Raw genomic sequence first — 18,170 nt, 5'->3', positions numbered from 1 at the left:
TGGGCTTAGAGCATCCATCCAATGTCCTGCCAGTCCAGCACTTCCTGATGGTATTTGCAGCCACTGGTTCCACAGAAGTTAGATCAATGCGCTTCTCCTGGGATGTCATGTGGCTGCTGCAAGTGCAACAATGGAGCCACCAATTTCTAGTTGCAAGGTCAGGATTACAAATTTAAAACCTTACTGTTACAAGATGTAAAGGCTCTCCAATCCTGCTGTAAACAAGAGCTTTTAAGACACTTAACTCTTCCAACTTCAGCTTGCTTCCAACGTTACGGTATTAGCTTTTTTAGATAATAAAGGATTGTCTGTAGATTACTGTGGATTAAAATTATAACTGCAGACCTGAGTATTGGTCTCAAGTTTGATGGCATGAGGAAGTTGATGGTCTTCTTATCCATCCCTGGAATCATCCTGATGCACTGTCTCAACTATCTCCCAGAGGTATTTATTTTTTTCAACATGGATTATCTATTTTATGAAGTTTGGAACAGGGAGAATGGCTGCCTTCCATACAAATCAAACAGGTTGGATTTTCAAGTGATTCGAATTGTATCAAAGACTTCAGACCCAAATAGGTGTAGCCTCTGTGAAATACAGAAGCCCTTATGAAAGGCTCACTCAGAAGGTGCGAATAGAATAAATAATTTAAGATTATTAATAATAAAAAATTATTAAATTAAAGAATTTAATAATAAAAAATATGAAGAAGGAAAAGGGCTTCATTCCCTAACTCTGCAGAATTCCATCCAAGTAGAATCTCACTCAGTTTACAATGAAAGGAAAATAGTTTAGTGGTGGTGGCAGGGACAAGGCGAGGATATACGGTGCCAGGGAGGATTCTACACTTAGAGATGCTGAGTATCCAGCCAAGAGACAGAAATTCATAGCAGAATAAGCTTCTACAAACTGAAAATACGCTTGGCTCAGGTAGATTTCAGGCCACAACTTTGATTCTCCAGAGGCAAAAGTAAAGAACAGTTCAGTCCTTTTTCCTCCCCAACTCATTCCTAGGTCCGCTCGTGCACAGTTTGTAAAAGAAAAAAAGAGTCTCATTCAGAACAAGGACGTAGGACCTTTTCCCCCTGTTGCAATGAATGTGAAAAAAAATAAAGAAAAATACCTGCTCTGCATCTTGTGTTTATCTGCCATTTTAAACCACATTCTGAGCTCATCTCTTCTCAGAGGTACGTCCTTTCTAAATTTTACTTTTATTTTTTGGGTCCAAAAAGTATTACTACAAGTAAACTTCCCCTTGAACAGCCTGCCAGAGAAGAAGAAACAGCAGTGTTTGCTATCTGCCACCAAATTTTACATCCTGTCCTATAATCTTATTTTCATAAGCTCAAAGTCATTGGGGAAGGCAGAGAGAGATCTACATTTGTGCATCCTAGCAGGATGCTGTGCTGGAAAATATCTCTACCGAGTGTTCTTGGGTTAGTGGATCCAAATGACTTGATAGTACTGAGGGTCTGCACTCATTTGTACTAAATGGATGTAGGGACATTGCCATTGGAAATACAAATTTACAAAGGGACTGCCCCATAGGCTTGTAGGAGTAGTTTTAGTTTAGGGGCATTATCCGATGATATGACTGACGATATCATATGGTCTCTGTGTTACCAACACAGCCCTACAGCCTTGGAATAAAGTTTCTAACAATAAAATACTTGGCATGCAATATGGAATGGTGGCCAAAAAGAAAATTAATGTCATCAAAGTTAAGGACCCTAGCAACATTTTAAGAGAAGTCTTATGAAGATGAAATTCTCTATTTCAGCTCATTATGTGTTGATCTATTTTATATATTAGTAAGGGCCTGTCTGCACAAACCAGTCTTTGAAATACGTCGTGATATTAAAGGCTAAAGTCCTTGAAACCTTCCTGCAGGAGAGAGAGTAAAGCAAAACAATATCCGTGTGTACGGGACAAAAAATGTAAACCTGTGTGCATTAGCCAATAGTAGCTTGCTTAGCCCACAGACCCTGTAAAACCCCATATAAGTGTGCAAAAGGTAGAAATAAAAGGCGTTCACGTTTACTTCTGTGAAGGCTGGTGAATAGCTGGTGGTCTCGCAATAATTTTGTGGCATTTTGAGAAAATTTTAATAATTTTGTGGGATTTTCCTTGAATTTTATTGGATTTTTTTGGAATGTTGTGGAATTTTATAAGATTTTGTGGAATTTTGAGAACACTTGAGTAATTTTGAAAGATTTTTCATATATTGTGTGGAAATTTGTACAGATTTTGTGGGATATTTCTAGAATTTGGAAGGGTTTTGAGAAGATTTCAGGAATTTTGCGGGATGTTTTCGTGAAATTTTTGGATTATTGTGGAATTTTTTGGAATATTGAGGAGACATGAAGAATTTTGATGGATTTTTCCTAGATTGTGTGGCAAGTTGTCAAGATTTTGTGGGACGTTTCTGAAATTTGGTAGGGTTTTGAGAAGAGTTTGGGAATTACGTGTGATTTTTGTGGATTTTATGGGATTTTGAGGAGACTTTAAGAATTTTGATGGATTTTTCCGAGATTGTGGGGAAAGTTGTCAAGATTTTGTGGGATGTTTCTGGAATTTGATAGGGTTTTGGGAAGATTTCGGGAATTTTGTGGGATGTTTTTTGAAATTTGAGGGATATTGAGGAGACATGAAGAATTTTGATGGATTTTTCCTAGATTGCGTGGAAAATTGTCAAGACTTTGTGGGATATTTCTGGAATTTGGTAGGGTTTTGAGATTATTTTGGGGATTTTGTGAGATGTTTCTGGAATTTCATGTGATGTTTGTGGAATTTTGAAGGGTTCTGAGTTGACTTGAACAATTTTGAGGGATTTTTCCTAGATTGTGTAGAGAGTTGTCAAGATTTTGTGGGATGTTTCTGGAATTTTGTGGGAATTTTTTGTGGAATTTTGAGGGATAGTGAGGAGATATAAAGAACTTTGATACATTTCTCCTAGATTGTGTGGAAAGCTGTGTTGATTTTGTGGGATGTTACTGGAATTTTGAAGGGTTTTGAGAATATTTCGCAAATTTTGTGGGATGTTTTCGGAATTTTGAGGGTTATTGAGGAGACATGAAGAATTTTGATGGATTTTTCCTAGATTGTGTGAAAAGTTGCCAAGATTTTGTGGGTTGTTACTGGAATTTTATGGGGCTTTGAGAAAATTTCGGGAATTTTCCGGGATGTTTCTGGAATTTGGTAGGGTTTTGAGAAGATTTGGGGAATTTTGTATGATGTTTCTGAAATTTTGTTGGGTTTTCAGAAGGTTTAAAGGGATTTGTGGGATGTTTGAAAAATTTTGTGTGATTTTCTGGAATTTTGTGGAATTTTGAGAAAATTTTAATGATTTTGTTGGATTTTCTGGAATTTTGTGTGATTTTTGTGGAATTTTGAGGGATTTTGAAGAGACATGAAGAATTTTGATGGATTTTTCCTAGATTATATGGAACGTTGTCAAGATTTTGTGGGATGCTTCTGGAATTTGGTAGTGTTTTGAGAAGATTTCGGGAATTTTCTGGGGTGTTTCTGGAATTTTGTTTGATATGGAGCTGACTTGAAAAATTTTGAAAGATTTTTCAGATTCTGTGGAATGCTTTCAATATTTTGTGGGATGTTTCTGGAATTTGGTAGGATTTTGAGGAGACATGAATAATTTTGATGGATTTTTCCTAGTTTGTGTGGAAAGTTTTCTTTTTTTTGTAAGATGTCTTAGGAATGTCGTAGGGTTTTGATAAGGTTTTGGGGATTTTGTGGGATGTTTCTGGAATTTTGTGGGATATTGAGGAGACATGAATAATTTTGATGGATTTTTCCTAGATTGTGTGGAAAGTTGTCGAGATTTTGTGGAATGTTTCTGGAATATGGTAGAGTTTTTAGAAGATTTTGGGAATATTTTGGGATGTTCCAGGAATTTTGTGGGATTTTTTGTGGGAATTTTGTGGGATTTTTTGTGGGAATTTTGTGGGATATTGAGGAGACATGAATAATTTTGATGGATTTTTTCAGGATTTTGTGGAAAGTTGTCAAGATTTTGTGGGATGTTTCGGAAATTTGGTAGGGTTTTGAGAGGTTTTTGGGAATTTTGTGGGATGTTTTTGGAATTTGGTAGGGTTTTGATAAGGTTTTAGGGATTTTTGTGGGATGTTTCTGGAATTTTATGGGATTTTTGTGGAATTTTGTGGGATTTTGAAGAGACATGAAGAATTTTGAGGGATAATTCCCTGATTGTGTGGAAAGTTGTCAAGATTTTGTGGGATGTTTCTGGAATTTGTTAGGGTTTTGAGATGATTTTGGGGATTTTGTGGGATGTTTCTGGAATTTTGTGGATTTTTGTGGAATTTTGTGGGATTTTGAGTTGACTTGAAGGATTTTGAGGTATTTTTCTGAGATTGTAGGGAGAGTTGTCAAGATTTTGTGGAATTTATCTGGAATTTGGAAGGGTTTTGATAAGATTTTGGGAATTTTGTGGGATGTTTCTGAAATTTGGTAGGGTTTTGAGAAGATTTCGGGAATTTTGTGGGATGCTTCTGGAATTTTGTGGGATTTTTTGTGTAATTCTGTGGGATTTTGAGAAAATTTTAATAATTTTGCAAGATTTTTCTGGAATTTTGTGGCATTTCTTTGTAATGTTCTGGGATGTTGAGGACACTTGAACAATTTTGAGGGACTTTTCTTAGTTTGTGTGGAAATTTGTGGAGATTTTGTAGGATGTTTCTGGAATTTTGTGGCATTTTTTTGGAAATTTGAAGTTTTTTGAAGAGACATGAAGAATTTGGATGGATTTTTCCTAGATTGTGTGGATAGTTGTCAAGATTTTGTGAGATGTTTCTGGAATTTGGTAGGGTTTTGAGATGATTTCGAGAATTTTGTGGGATGTTTCTGGAATTTCATGTGATTTTGTGGAATTTTGAAGGATTTTGAGGAGACATGAAGAATTTTGAGGGATTTTTCCGAGACTGTGTGGAAAGTTGTCAAGATTTTGTGGGATGTCTCTGGAATTTGGTAGGGTTTTGAGAAGGTTTTGGGAATTTTGTGGGATGTTTCCTGAAATTTTTGGGTTGCTTTTGAAATTTTGAAGGATTTTGAGGTGACATGAAGAATTTTGAGGGATTTTTCTGAGATTGTGTGGAAAGTTGTGAAGATTTTGTGGGATGTTTCTGGAATTTGGTAGGTGTAAGAGACGGTCTGAAGATTCCCTCATCTGTCTCACAACCGTCTCAAGGACAGAGACTGAGACCCTGAATATCACAAGGGACTTGGTTTGGGCGTTTGGGCCTAGCTGAGATGGATGTTTGCTCAGTGATTGTTTGCAGGACGTTGCACGGTACACTGCCCTCGTTCCTGCTGGTGAACAGAGGCTTGTTAACCTGTGCAACGAGTTCTCCAGGACTCATGGCTCTCGTTCCTGCTGGTGAGCAGAGGCTTGTGCGTGGTACCCTGTGCAATGGGTTTTCCACAACACCTTGCCCTCGTTCCTGCTGGTGAGCAAAGACTTGCAAGACATGGATCGCTCTGTACCCTACACCTGCTCCCCGCGCAATGGAATTCATCACAATGATCATCAATCTCCTCTGGCTTTGGCCCTGCGCCCCTCGCTTTGCAGAAGACTATAAAATTATACCCCAAACTTACCTTCCTTTGAGATCTCCCCAACGGACAGAAGACTCTGCATCGTTGGACGGCTGAGTGGACTTTGACGTTGGTAGCTCTAATCCCCTTACTCTCTTTTCCTTATGCTTTGCTTTCTCCTTTCTCTCCCTCTATCGCATATTAGTGCTGATGAACACTCCATAAAGTGTGTTTTGCTGTTTAAGTCCTTGCTTTGCTGATAATCTTTTGTACTCTAAGACCGACTAAAAGAACCACATCACGAATCCCACCTTGCGGATCGTGACAGGGAGCTGCATCCAGATTATTTCATGTGAATCCCCTGAGTTGTCCAGCTGCCTCTGTGCCCCGTCCTCGGGAGTTTGTGGCCCAGGCACGGCATGCAAGAGCTGTGGCACACCATGGGTACATGAAATTAAGTGGTAAGGCTGACATGCCAAAGCAGCATTTTCTAGGCACAGCTCCTAGGAAACTTCACAGGGAATTGCATACAATATTTGTGGCATTAGAAAGTGTTATAATTCACTGCTCTTATATGACCACCAGCTGCTAGCTTAAACCTACTACAATTTCTGCTCTAGAACAACCAAGCTGAAAGGTAGAATTAAACTCCTTGTGATGGTAATCCCCTTTTTCATATATTTGCACAATATCTAGTGCAGTGGGGCACTAATAACAATAGGAAGTTTTAGCTTTTAATTTTAACCTTCAGTCTGTCTGGGTTAGCATTTGCCTTTAAGGTGACTTAACATTTTGCATGTAATTACAGTCTCTGGATCTTTGAAAAGAGCTGTTTCTCTTGAGTTTTCTGAGTGGAATAAAATACATTTATTAGCCTGTAACCTTTTTTAAATCCCTCTCCCATATGGTATTCATGTGGCATCACATATAACAATGTAGGATAATAACCTGCATAAGATGGGCTATCATGAATATTGATGAACAGGGTAATTAAGATCTCTGTGTATGGTGCATGACTACATATGGGCAACCTATTGATGCAATTTCTTAAGATTAAATCAAAATAATAGACGATAAACATAAGAGTTCTACCGGCTTATCTGATATTTCAATCCATTTCATGTTTGGGAAGAACTGAAATATTAATAAGCAGAAAGATCTGTTATTCAAATTAATTCTAGCAGGAAAGAAAACAATTTCGCCCTTTTTTTCTTTACCTGTTGACTTGTGGGACGGATGACAAGCTGATATGTTTCCCTGGAGGCTAACATCTCATGTTCCAGAATACAGGCTTTCATTAAAAAATGATGACTTGTGAGGAGATGTTCATATTCATGTGAACACAGTGCAGGTGCTCATCTTCTCTAGTGCCTACAGAGAGCCTGAAACAACCAGTGTGACAAACAAAGCACAGCTGAAACAGCCGACAGCAACTCCAGCATCAGTGATGAGGATTTATTCGTGTTCTTGTTGGGTTTGATCTGCCAGCACTATAAAAACTCTGGGGTCACTGATGGATAGATGCTCTGAATCCTCCATCAAGGCCGGTCCAGCACTGTGATGAGCAATGTGTGATGGTCACTCAAGCTCCATCTCCAGGTTAACCACACTTTTTGCCCTCACTGCTCACAGAATGCGTCTGCTTCACTCTGGTGATTTAAGGGCTTCTTCTAATTTCCATCCTAACTTTCTGCACCAATTTTACCCAATTGTTATTATGCCAAAAATCTCTTTTTCTTAAATAGTTGTGAGCTACCACTGCATATTAATGTCTCCCCCTTGAGTGCTGCAGCTATATCAGCTCTCAACCTTCACCTCGACTATCATGCTGTGTATTCACCTGATCATGGGGACAGCTCTTCTCTCCACCTCTTCCGCTTGGAATCACTTTCCCCAAACTTTAATCAGCCTTCCAAGTGAGGGTGTACCTCAGCCATATGAACAAGCATCAACACTTCCATACATCCACCTCTTCTTTTCCTGTCTGAAAACTGCTTGCAGTATTTTCCAGACAACTCACTTTGGCTGCTGACAGACAATCCCTAACTTTGACTGGTCCCCACGTCCTTTCTCACCTCAGTGATTGCCAGCTGATGAGCTCTCAGTTTGGAGCAGACAGTGCTATCATTGATCCTGCAGCGTTACCTTGCATGCTGAGTAGCCTCCCTCTGCAAACTCCTCTGGTTCTTGCTCTTTGTTTGTTGCCACAGGGAAGCGGGGCTGTGCTTTAGGTGCTGCGTGTTCAGGAGCACACAAGGCAGGGGGGATTTTTTATACAGGAGAAAGTGAAGGGTGTGAGGAAGTTGAAGGCAGTGCTAAAGCATTCTGCTTTTTTAAAAAAATAAAAAGAAAAAACTCACCTAAATTACCCATTTTCTCCAGAGTTACTTCTGCCAAGGGAAAGGAAAGATGAAACTGTGATGATTTTTCCAGCTGACTGTGAATGACATTCTGCTTTGGGAAGTGTTTGGATTACTGCTTACCTGAAGTGCTGGATATGGCAGCATGTTTTCCCTCTTTGCAATGTACAAGACTATTTTAGAACTTCTCTTTTGTTATTGGTGTGGAAAACAAATGGATTTTAGGGTAATAATACAGATTCTTAACTCTATTTTATTACATATTCTAAAATCAATTTTTAACAGAAGTTTTAATTATACATTACTTTCTTTAAAAGGGCAGAGGTACTTCAGATTGTTGATTGTGCTTGCAGAGACTTGGTTTCTTTTTCATTTTCATTTTCTATCCCCATTATCCCTTTCCTGTAACCAATTTCAGTATTGCTAAGGAGCTTTCACTCAAATTGACAAACATTCGTAAAAACTCACTAAAATTAATACATTCTGAATCAATGCTGCTATTATTTTTTTTTTTTTTGTATATTTATTAACTTGGAACCTCTGACCCTGATATAATGGGAAGGAAGAGTCTTTTCTCTCTTTGCATAAGCAAATTTCTTGGTAAATTGCAGCAGAAAATGCTCAGTCCTCCTCATTAATGGATCTGTCTTACACTTCACATGGCATGACTTGAGCAGTAAAGGGTGGGTTTGCAGCTTACACCACACACACCTAATGAATTCCTGAGCTGCTTGAATTGCAGAGCTGCCCATTTGATCATCGTGCAAAGATGACAGTGGTCTCGATACCCTGATTAACGTGGAACAAAACATATTTATAACAATAGTTTATTCTAAGCCTGGAGATAAAACTGCCTTTCTGCTGCCAAGCAGTCAGCACCCACGGCATGCAATTAGCAACTTCCTTCCACTGCTTTGAAAGACATCATGCATGCAGATAGTGGGATTTTTTAGGCTAAGTTATTGAAAATTAAATAGAAAGTTGTGAAAAGGAACAATAAATGGGTTTTCCATCTGAAAGCCAGTGGCTTTATAGGGAAAATCCATAAGTGTGGCTGGTTTCCTGTATTGTTTGTTACAGAATAGTCATTACACACTTCACAAGTGAAGGGTATTGTAATCACAGTAATGGAAAAATGTAGCTCAGTTGTAAACTTGAACAGTGTTGGGGTTTTTTTGTTTCTGAGATAGCCTCTTAGCTGATTACATTTTTGACCACAAGCATTTCTTAAATGTTAGGCCACATTTTTCTCCTCATTATATAGATGAAACTTGTAAAGAAAACCTTTTCCAGTTTCACAAGTTTCTGATTAATCCAAAGAGCATTATAAATCTACAATAAGTTTGCCTTTTGACTAGCAGCATTTGTAATAGCTTTAAAAAAGTAATCATTAAATGACTAATAACAAGCAATTGCCTTGATGCTCCTTGTTTTCAAATACCTATCTCAATTTAATGTCTTCCTGCAAGAAATTGTCAACAAAAATAATACAAATAAAAATGAGTGTTTGGTTAAAAGATGTCTCTAAACTTTGAAGTGGCAGGACTGGAAGAAGTATTTCTTTATTAATGGAAAAGTGTTGCTATTACAAGTAACGCTCCAAACGATGACGACCCTTCTGACGTGTAGTGTAATCAGTCTGTACATGGTATGAGCAATCTGTGCTGGGAGTTGGAGTAATGATCACCGTACCAAAAATAACCAAAATTTTGCACAGGTTTCAGCAGGACCAGGCGTTCATTTGCAGATGTAGAGCCATGCAGGGCTTAGAACCATTTCTTGCAGCAATTGCCTGAAAGTGCTAAGACCCTGAGACAGAGTGGGATTCAGTTCATTTGAGGAAGAGAGATTGCTGATGGTGCAGAAGGATGTGGAACAGGTGAAGACTTGAGCTGGAAGCAAAACATGAATGGGAAAGGGAGCATTTGTGTGTAGAGGCCGGCAGTGAGAAAGGCAGAAAGCTGAGTCCTTAGTTCACGGTGGAGTCTAGCAGTTGTCTAGATGTGCCTCTGGTTTGCCTGCAGTTCAGTAGGTTTTCCTCCTCCCTAATTTCTTGTCTGGATTTACTACTCATTTTCCAATTTTTTTGGTCAAGTACTGTGTGCCAGGCAGAAATGCTGGCCAGAAGCGCAGTCAGCGGTGTCCTAAGATGTATTGCTCAAAGAACGGCTAAGACATCACTCCCAGTTCACGCTGCATTGACAGCTCAAGAGCAAAGAGCCTGAAAAGTAGAACCAAGGATGATGAAAGCTGTTCATATTCCTACCAGAAGCGCATGGCGCTGCAGCTGGTGACGCTCTGTGCCACAGCCCTCAGCTGTGAGGTGTCTAGCACATCTCGGTGAGCAACCAAGTGCTTCCGAGGACAAGCGCTCTCCCACACGTTTCTGTCCAGGCTGGCCAGCGATAGCCTAAAAACAGCTGCTCAGAGAGAAGGGTAGGAGAGAAACTGTGAGTTTGAGCTCACAGCTGAGAATTTTAGTCACTTGACTTCCACCCCATGCTTTCTAGCCTGTTCTAAGAAAAGTAGAGTCCCCAGAACAAGACTCTGTCAGGATATTCTCCCAGTGGAGAAGCTTATGTACAGTTAACGTTCTTATCCCCTTTGTAAACTTGTACCCCTTGTTTACTCCGATGGTTATTAGTAAGGTTAATTACTTACCAGTTTCTGAAGTGTTTTAAAGGTTCTTATGAGACATTCCTGTACCCTTTCCCTTACTTCCTTGCTATTATATAACAAAGCAGCTCCCATAGAAGCTGTGCCACACTAGAACAAAGAAACTCCCAGGAAGCTGTGCAACTGAGTAGTGTGCAAAGTAAGGCATGCAAGGCACCAAAACAACGAGCTAAGAGAGGAATAAAAGGACAATGAAACATATTCTAGCAAGCTATGATGAAAGATCATCTCCCTGCATCACCTAAACCTGCTTAGAAACCATCTTCCTGCCATCACCATGACCTAAAGAGGACAGGAATGGCCTGACACCCCTAGACAGTGAACCTGAACAAGAGGCCTCCTGGCTACTTTCCTGAGGACGGAAGCCCCAGCTCTGCAGTGTGTGCTGCAAAGCTGAATTGTGTCTCCTCCTTGGAGCTGACAGTGTGGGAATGGCTGTGGTGCAAGCAACCCCTTGGACCCCCCCCCCACCCCAAGAGCCAAATCCTAATAAAAGCATCAAACAGGAGTCTTGCCTCCTGGCCAATTTGTTTCAATTACCGTGTGCCGCACGGGCCGCGGCCGAGGGGGCCTGGACCCAGCCGCAGCTCCTCCCGGAGCCCAGCGGACTCCAGCTCAGCGGGGGCCGCAGCGGGGCACGGCTTAGGCTTGGCAAGGTGTGAGCAGCCGTGGTCCGGCCCAGCCTCAACCGGGGTCCCGCAGCCTCCCGTCCCCACCCGGTCACTGCCAAGGCTGGCCCGGCCCCACCAGGCCGAGCCTGTGTGACTCAGCCCTTCTGGGACACAGGGCCAGAAAGACTTCAGCCCTGAAGCAGCAGGCTTTGAGTTCAAGCCTTGGGAAGTGCTTGCCAAAGGCTTAATGGCAATTCATACGTTCATCAAGTCACCCCACTGAAAGTTATGTTTCTAGAATCTTCCCGTATCTCTCCCCAGATTGATTGCAATTCATCACAGTATTTTGCAGCTTTCTAACCCCAGCCTGTGTCTGGACCCATGCCCTCAGACTGCGCCCTCACACCTCCCCTAGATATTGTTCTGTCTGCCCCTAGTCCTGGTCTTTGCACTTTGTTCCTGTGCTGCACAGGCTTTATGGGCCTCATCCCTACTTGATTTTCCTATTCCAGTTGGTTTTGGGGACTCCACGGCACTCGCTCCTTTAATTTTCTCCTCGGTTGTCTGGGTGTCAGGGGACCCTGAAGTTTTAAGGATTGTTGCGGCCACTGTCAGCACGACTGTAAGGGCCGCAGTGCAGCGGGGCCTGGCCCGACCGGCAGCCAAATACCTCCTCAAAGGTGGAAGCAAGAGAGAGATTTCCCGGGCTTGCTTGTCTGCAAAATGTCAATCTCACAGAGGTGGATCCAGCTTTTTAAATGCTTTAATAGGTAGTCAGTTCCCACAGCTAGCCAGCTCTTGGATTTTGCTTGGCACAGAGGCAGCTCTCGCTTAGCAGCTCCTCTCAGTAACATCATTTCCATGGGGGGCTTCTTCCCTGCTCACCAAACAGCAATTCATGCAAAAGCAGCACAAACTGTTCTTCCTGTCCTCCTGTCTTTGCTAGAGAGTGCCTTTCAAAGGGATAATAATTGGGAGCGAGGGGGTTTACATTTTCCATTGCAAAGGAGCCTCCTGCCTCCCTTAGCAGGCCCCTGTCTTTCAAACAAAGACACACACGGTCTCCTTTTGCACCTTCACTTGGCCCCAGCCACTCCTGATCATTTGAAGGAGCGACTCAGAAAAGGGGCGGCAATCCCCCAAGGCCAGAGCTGCTCCCGGCTGCTCCTGGTGCCTTGGGCTTTTGAAGGGGTGCCGCGGTGGCCTTTGTGACACAGGCACGGGGTGCCGGGGTGGCCTTTGTGACACAGGCACGGGGTGCCGGGGTGGCCTTTGTGACACAGGCACAATGCGTCAGGGGCTGTGGTGACACGGGACCTTGCGGTGCCCAAAGTCCATTGTGACATGGCAGAGCCCCTCCCCAGCTGGGGAGTATATAAAGGGCTTGCGGGGCCCTGGTCAGTCCCAGGACAGTGGCTGTGTCCAGGTACCTGTGTGCGCCAGAGGACTGCAGGCATGCAGGAGGAGAAGGCAAAGCCCAACTCCCAGCCCCACAGGCCCTGGCCCGGCTCACAGAGAGCCCAAGCCTTGAGGGAGCAGCAGGAGGAGGCTGAGAGGGCAGGCAGAGGGAGGAGAGGAGCCGTGGAGTCCTGCGCTGAGGAAGAGGCAGAGGTCTGCCAAGGAGAAATGAACAAGTTCCAGCAAGGGACTCCAGGGGAAGCCTGCACTCAGCCACAGCTGTGCCCAGGAGAAGCCCATAGCTGCCAGGAGCTCTCTGAGTGGGAAGAAGGCCTTGAGCAAGAGCTGGTCCAAGTATGGGGGAGCTCCTGGCATTTCTGGGACTGGGATGAGGGCAAGGAGCAAGAGCCCTCCCCACTTGTCTCCGAGTGGGACGAGTGCAGGGAGCAGGAGCTGTGGCAGGCAGACAGCGATCACTGTCAGGAATTTTCAGATTGGGAAGAATCTCCTGAGCAGCGGCTGTCCCCAGGAGAAGGCACGAGCTGCCGGGCACTCTTGGACTGGGAAGCTTGCCACAAGCAAGAGCTGTCCCTAGACGGCCAGTAGGTGACTGGAGGCAAAGCAAAGAGAAAATCCTCCAGGTCCAGCTGGGATGATGACACTGATGGAGAACTGGCTCAGGACAGCAGGGAATACTGTGACATCCTGTGCAGCCAGCTCAAGGCCTGGCAGCGGGAGGACGATGACTGGGATGAGGTGAGCGTCCTGGAGCTGCACGAGGAAGGAGAAGAGGCCAGGCAGCAGAGACTGGCAGATTTAGCCCAAGAGGGAAGCCTGCTGCCTGTCCCTCGAGCAGCTTGGGTGGAGAGCCAGGAACCCGAGCTGTGCCCACAAGAGCAACTCTGTGCCAGGCCTGGCCCTCTGGCAGCCCAAGCCACAGTGGAAGATGTCTCTTCTCCTGGGCAGCCACTTCCCCACAGGAAAGGCCGCTCGCTCTTGAGGCGGGGGCTGCGGGCGCTGCGGGGGCTGTTCCGCTGCCCCTGCCTGGCGGCACAGCCACAGGATTAGCGCCCGCTGGCAGCAGCACCAGGCTGCAGATGGCGGCTGCCCCGCAGCCTGCCCGGTGCCCCGAGGTAGCCGCACGGGCTGCCCCGGCCTGCGCTGGCCCTGCGGCCGCTCTGCGGCACCCCCGGGGCGGCTCCCCGAGGGCACACGGCAGCCCAAAGCGGCACCCAAAGGGGGACCCTCACTGCCGGGGCTCAGCGCCGCATCCCGGCCCATCATCCGGCCAGGAAGGCACCTGGAAAGTCATCGGCTCCCAGCGGCAGCCTGGCACTGCCAGTGGCACCCCTGCACCGGATCCCCAAGGGCCACAGCCACACGGCTCTTGGCCCTTTGCAGGGACACTGGCTCCAGCTCCTCCCTGCTGGACTCCAAGGCCATTTCCTCTCCTTCGGAAAGGACTTTGCTGTTCCTGTGGCACTTTGGCCATGAGGAATGGACACAGGCAGGAGGTGTTGCTCCCAGGACATGACGGCGGCCTGCTGGACTGCAACACACACAATTCTAACAAAAGAAAAGAAAGTTGTATTTAGGAAGTAGTAGTAGGAAAGAAAAAAACCCAACCCCCGCCCCCCCCCCCCCCTACTAAAACCTGCATAAGACCCTCCAGAAACCAAAAAATGATAAAGAATAAGAATAGGAATATTAGGAAGAAGAGGTGGAAGCTGAAGTGGATCAAGACATAGTAGTACTTAAAACATGGAAAATTAAGAATAAGAATAAAATGTTGGAGTCTGGAATACAGTGTGTGTGCCCTTGTTTCTGATACTTAGTTATAAGATCCAGTTATAAGTTCCCCCAGGCAGGGCAGGTCCCTGGGTGCTGCCCCTGGCCCAGATAGTTTTCAGATGGGAAACACTATCAGAAGTAAGGTTTTAGAAGACAAAATGTCTTCCCTGCTGACAGCACCGTAAGGAATAGCTGCAGGGCAGAGTTTTAAAAACAGAGGTTGTCTTGACCTCTCTACAGCCTTGCATGGTTCTCAGCATGATAGATCAGGGGAAAAAATATTATAGTGGGTCAGACACATCACATTGCAACAGAGATGCAACAGCACCCCTGATTTTTCCATGGTTCTGGATGACAAGAACTAGGATACTGTTACCGCTGAAGATGAATAGATCATGCGGACACAGGTGGAGGTGTGCTGAAAAGAAGAGCAGAGTTTATAGTTTATTTCCTCCCAGGATTTATAGGCTTCTGACCACAGCCAGGGATTGGATGGTCAGGATAACATTTTTCTCACTGCACTGGCCATGAGAGATGCCCATCACAAGACGTGTAACAGAAAGAATGTACACATATCTATGTTTACAGCTACTCTCCTGGGAAAGTCCTTAGAAAACCATGTCAGCAAGCTCAGAAGCTGAGTTTTCAGGGCTACATCTCCCCCTTTTTGGTTTAACAAAAAGAAAAGAAAAAAGAAAAATGAACAAAGAAACTAGCAACATTATAAACAATCAAAAAGATAAATAATAGGAAAATACAATACTCCATACAATCAGAAGGCTGTAATTTCAGGGTGATAGCTCACCCTTTCATTATTACAAAAAAAAACTTTTTTTTTTTTTTGAAAAAAAAGCAGAAAACCAACAAAACTCAAAAATAAATGAAACAATTGTCCAACATCAACACCTGCTTGTGGATGGCTCTCAATTTGGTCACAGAGGCAGAATCCATGGCCAGATTGAAAGGCGCCTGGGAAAACTTATGAAATGCTCTGACAGCAGCCTGTAATTCCATCAATTGGGCTGATCTAAACTCATGACTCTCCAAAAAAATAAAACAAAAACCACCAACCTAAAAACAAAACAGCGACATCAATGGAAAGATTAATCTAATAAACTTGAGGAGCAGAAACTGCTTGCAGAACCTCCTCCAGCATCTACAGTGCCTCTGGGGTCAGTGTCAGAGGTGACTTTAAATCAGAGTCCCCCTTTAATAGACCAAACAAGGGAGACAGTTTAGTCGTGGTCAGTCCCATATGAGGACACAACCATGTAAAACTCCATTAATATTTGGACATCATTCATGCAGTGTCTGCACTGAATGCAAAAAAAAAGAATTGCACCTCCAGATGCGGGACTGTTCGTCCCAAAAATTATTTTGACCCTCAAATAATTTCAAGGAGGTTGTTTCTGGAGTCACTTGCAGCTCCATATCATTGGCAAATGCCAGCCAATTTTGCAGGCCTTATGGCAAAATCTCCATTGATATCTCTGTGTGGGCTCAGCATTAATGATAGCTGGCACCAGAAAGGCAAATTTGGGTCTGTTCTTTGTTTTGCAAAGGAATTGCAAAGAACAATCCTTCAGATCCACAATGAGGACTAGCCAATCAGCAGGAAGCATGGCAGGTGAAGGCATGCTAGCCTGCAACATCCCCATGCTTTCCATCATAGCATGAACTTTCTGGAGGTCTTGCAATAACTTCCATTTCCCAGACTTGTTCTTGACACAGAAAACAGGAATGTCCCAGGGACTGGTTGAAACTCCAGATCACTGTGATCCAACTGTTCTTGCATCAAGTCACGGAGGGTGACTAGTCTATCATGGGAAAGGACAACAGAATCTGCTGAACAAAGAGTCAGTCTCAAGTTCTTCTTTGCATAGAATCTGTCAGCATCGGCTCCAAGGGTCACTCTGGGGCCCATCAGCAAACCTGACAATCGTGATGTCCATGCCAGTGTCAAAAACCCGCAGAAGCTAATCTCTGACAGCACCTCACCAAGGATGGACAGGAGATGGATGGTGTAGACCCATTCAGGATGATCCCTGGCTGTCAGAACAGCAGTCCAGTGACCCAGGGAGGTCCAGGGAACCCGAAGCCACCATCTCCCCGCAGCTGGTTCTCAGCTCTGCGAACATAAAACTCAAAAGGCACAAGGTGAGCAAATCCAGGTCCTGCAGGGATAGGAACAGGAGGGGTGAGTGTGGAACCCATGGCAGAAATGCACCCCAGGAATTCCGAATCAACGTCCCCTGGGTGAGCAATAGTGCCTTGAGCAGTGGTATTCATCCACGCCACAAGAAGAGCACTCATGCCTTCACCCACTGGACCAAAGCATTCGGAAACACGTGGAATGCCTGATACGCTCAGCTGCACAGTCATTTGACAAGAGGACAAGGTCCACAGGCCAGCTGAAGAAGCTCCAGCAGCCTGGGACCCCTGGCCCATCAAGGCCACTGACTTCGCCCCTGCGGCAGCACCACCCGAGCCAGTGGTAACTAGCGCAGGACATTGGTCTGCCGCGGCCGCAGGAGGCGGCGGGGGAGGGCCGGCTCCAGCCGCAGGCTCGGGTGATGCCCGGGAACCCGAGGCGGGGGGGGCTGGAGGCAGTTCAGCACAGCCCGCCTCCAGCGCCGGGAAGGACCGAGGTGCCGCTAGAGGCACAGCCTGCGAAGCCGCAGCACCGTCCTGCTCTGCTGCAAGGGGACAATCCAGGCTTGCAGGATGGGAATCCGGCAGCATGGGGCTGGCAGAACACGGCTTGGCATCGGCACCACTCGCAGAACCCGCCCCCACCCCCCACGAATCCGGCGCGGGGCGGGCAGCGCTCAGAACTGCCCCTAACAGCGTTTCTTCGGGGCGAAAGGTCCAAGAAGCGGTGCCAGCCGCTCCTCTGCTGGAAAAGCGTGCGCGGCCACCGGCGTGGAGCCCGGGCCCTGCCCGTCCCCCACCGCGGGGCAGGGCATGGCCCAGCCGCAGCAGGGACACGGGACCGGCCCTGAGGCATCCCCCAGGGTGGGTGCCGCCCCCCGTTCAAGCACCCCCCCATCGGTCTGTGCCAGGAGGGCACACGGAGGAGGCGAGTCCGCCCCGGGCTTCCACCGCCGGGGCATGGGCCGAGGCAGCGTTACACCCCCTGGGTCCGCAGCGCTCCCAACGGCCTGCTGGCAGGGATCCAACCCCGCCCCGGGCCGACACCGCCGGGGCGCCGGTCGAGGCGGGGTCACACCCACCGGTCCCGCGGCGGCCCCGTTCAATCCGTCGCACCTTCGCCAGATCCCGAGCAGCCGGAGCAGCCGGGGCTCATAACCGACCAGCAGAGCCTCAATCAGGGAATCGCCTAAAGGGTCCCAAGCTGACTGTGAAAAAATCGCTTCAACCACAGGGAAAAACCCCTCAATTCTCCCATACTCACACAATCGCTGAAAGTCAGCATATGAAACATCAATCCCTCTCTGATCAGACACCGCATGCCATATTTCCAGAACCAGGCCTTCGCTGAGAGAAAGCCCAAAACCATCCATAGCCACAGGCTAGACAGTACCCTGTAACACACGTGCAAGACACGTCGGGGTTCCCCAGATGTTACGGTTGAAGATGAATAGATCACATGGACACAGGTTGAGGTGTGGTGAAAGAAAGAGCAGAATTTATTTTTCCTCCCAGGATTTATAGGCTTCTGACCAAGGCCAGGGATTGGATGGTCAGGATAACACTTTCTCACTGCACTGGCCATGAGAGATGCCCATCACAAGACGTGTAACAG

Source organism: Cyanistes caeruleus, unplaced genomic scaffold, assembly GCF_971803275.1.
Source record: "Cyanistes caeruleus unplaced genomic scaffold, bCyaCae1.hap1.1 HAP1_SCAFFOLD_80, whole genome shotgun sequence".
NCBI lineage: Eukaryota > Metazoa > Chordata > Aves > Passeriformes > Paridae > Cyanistes > Cyanistes caeruleus.
This window is presented reverse-complemented; position numbering follows the sequence as displayed.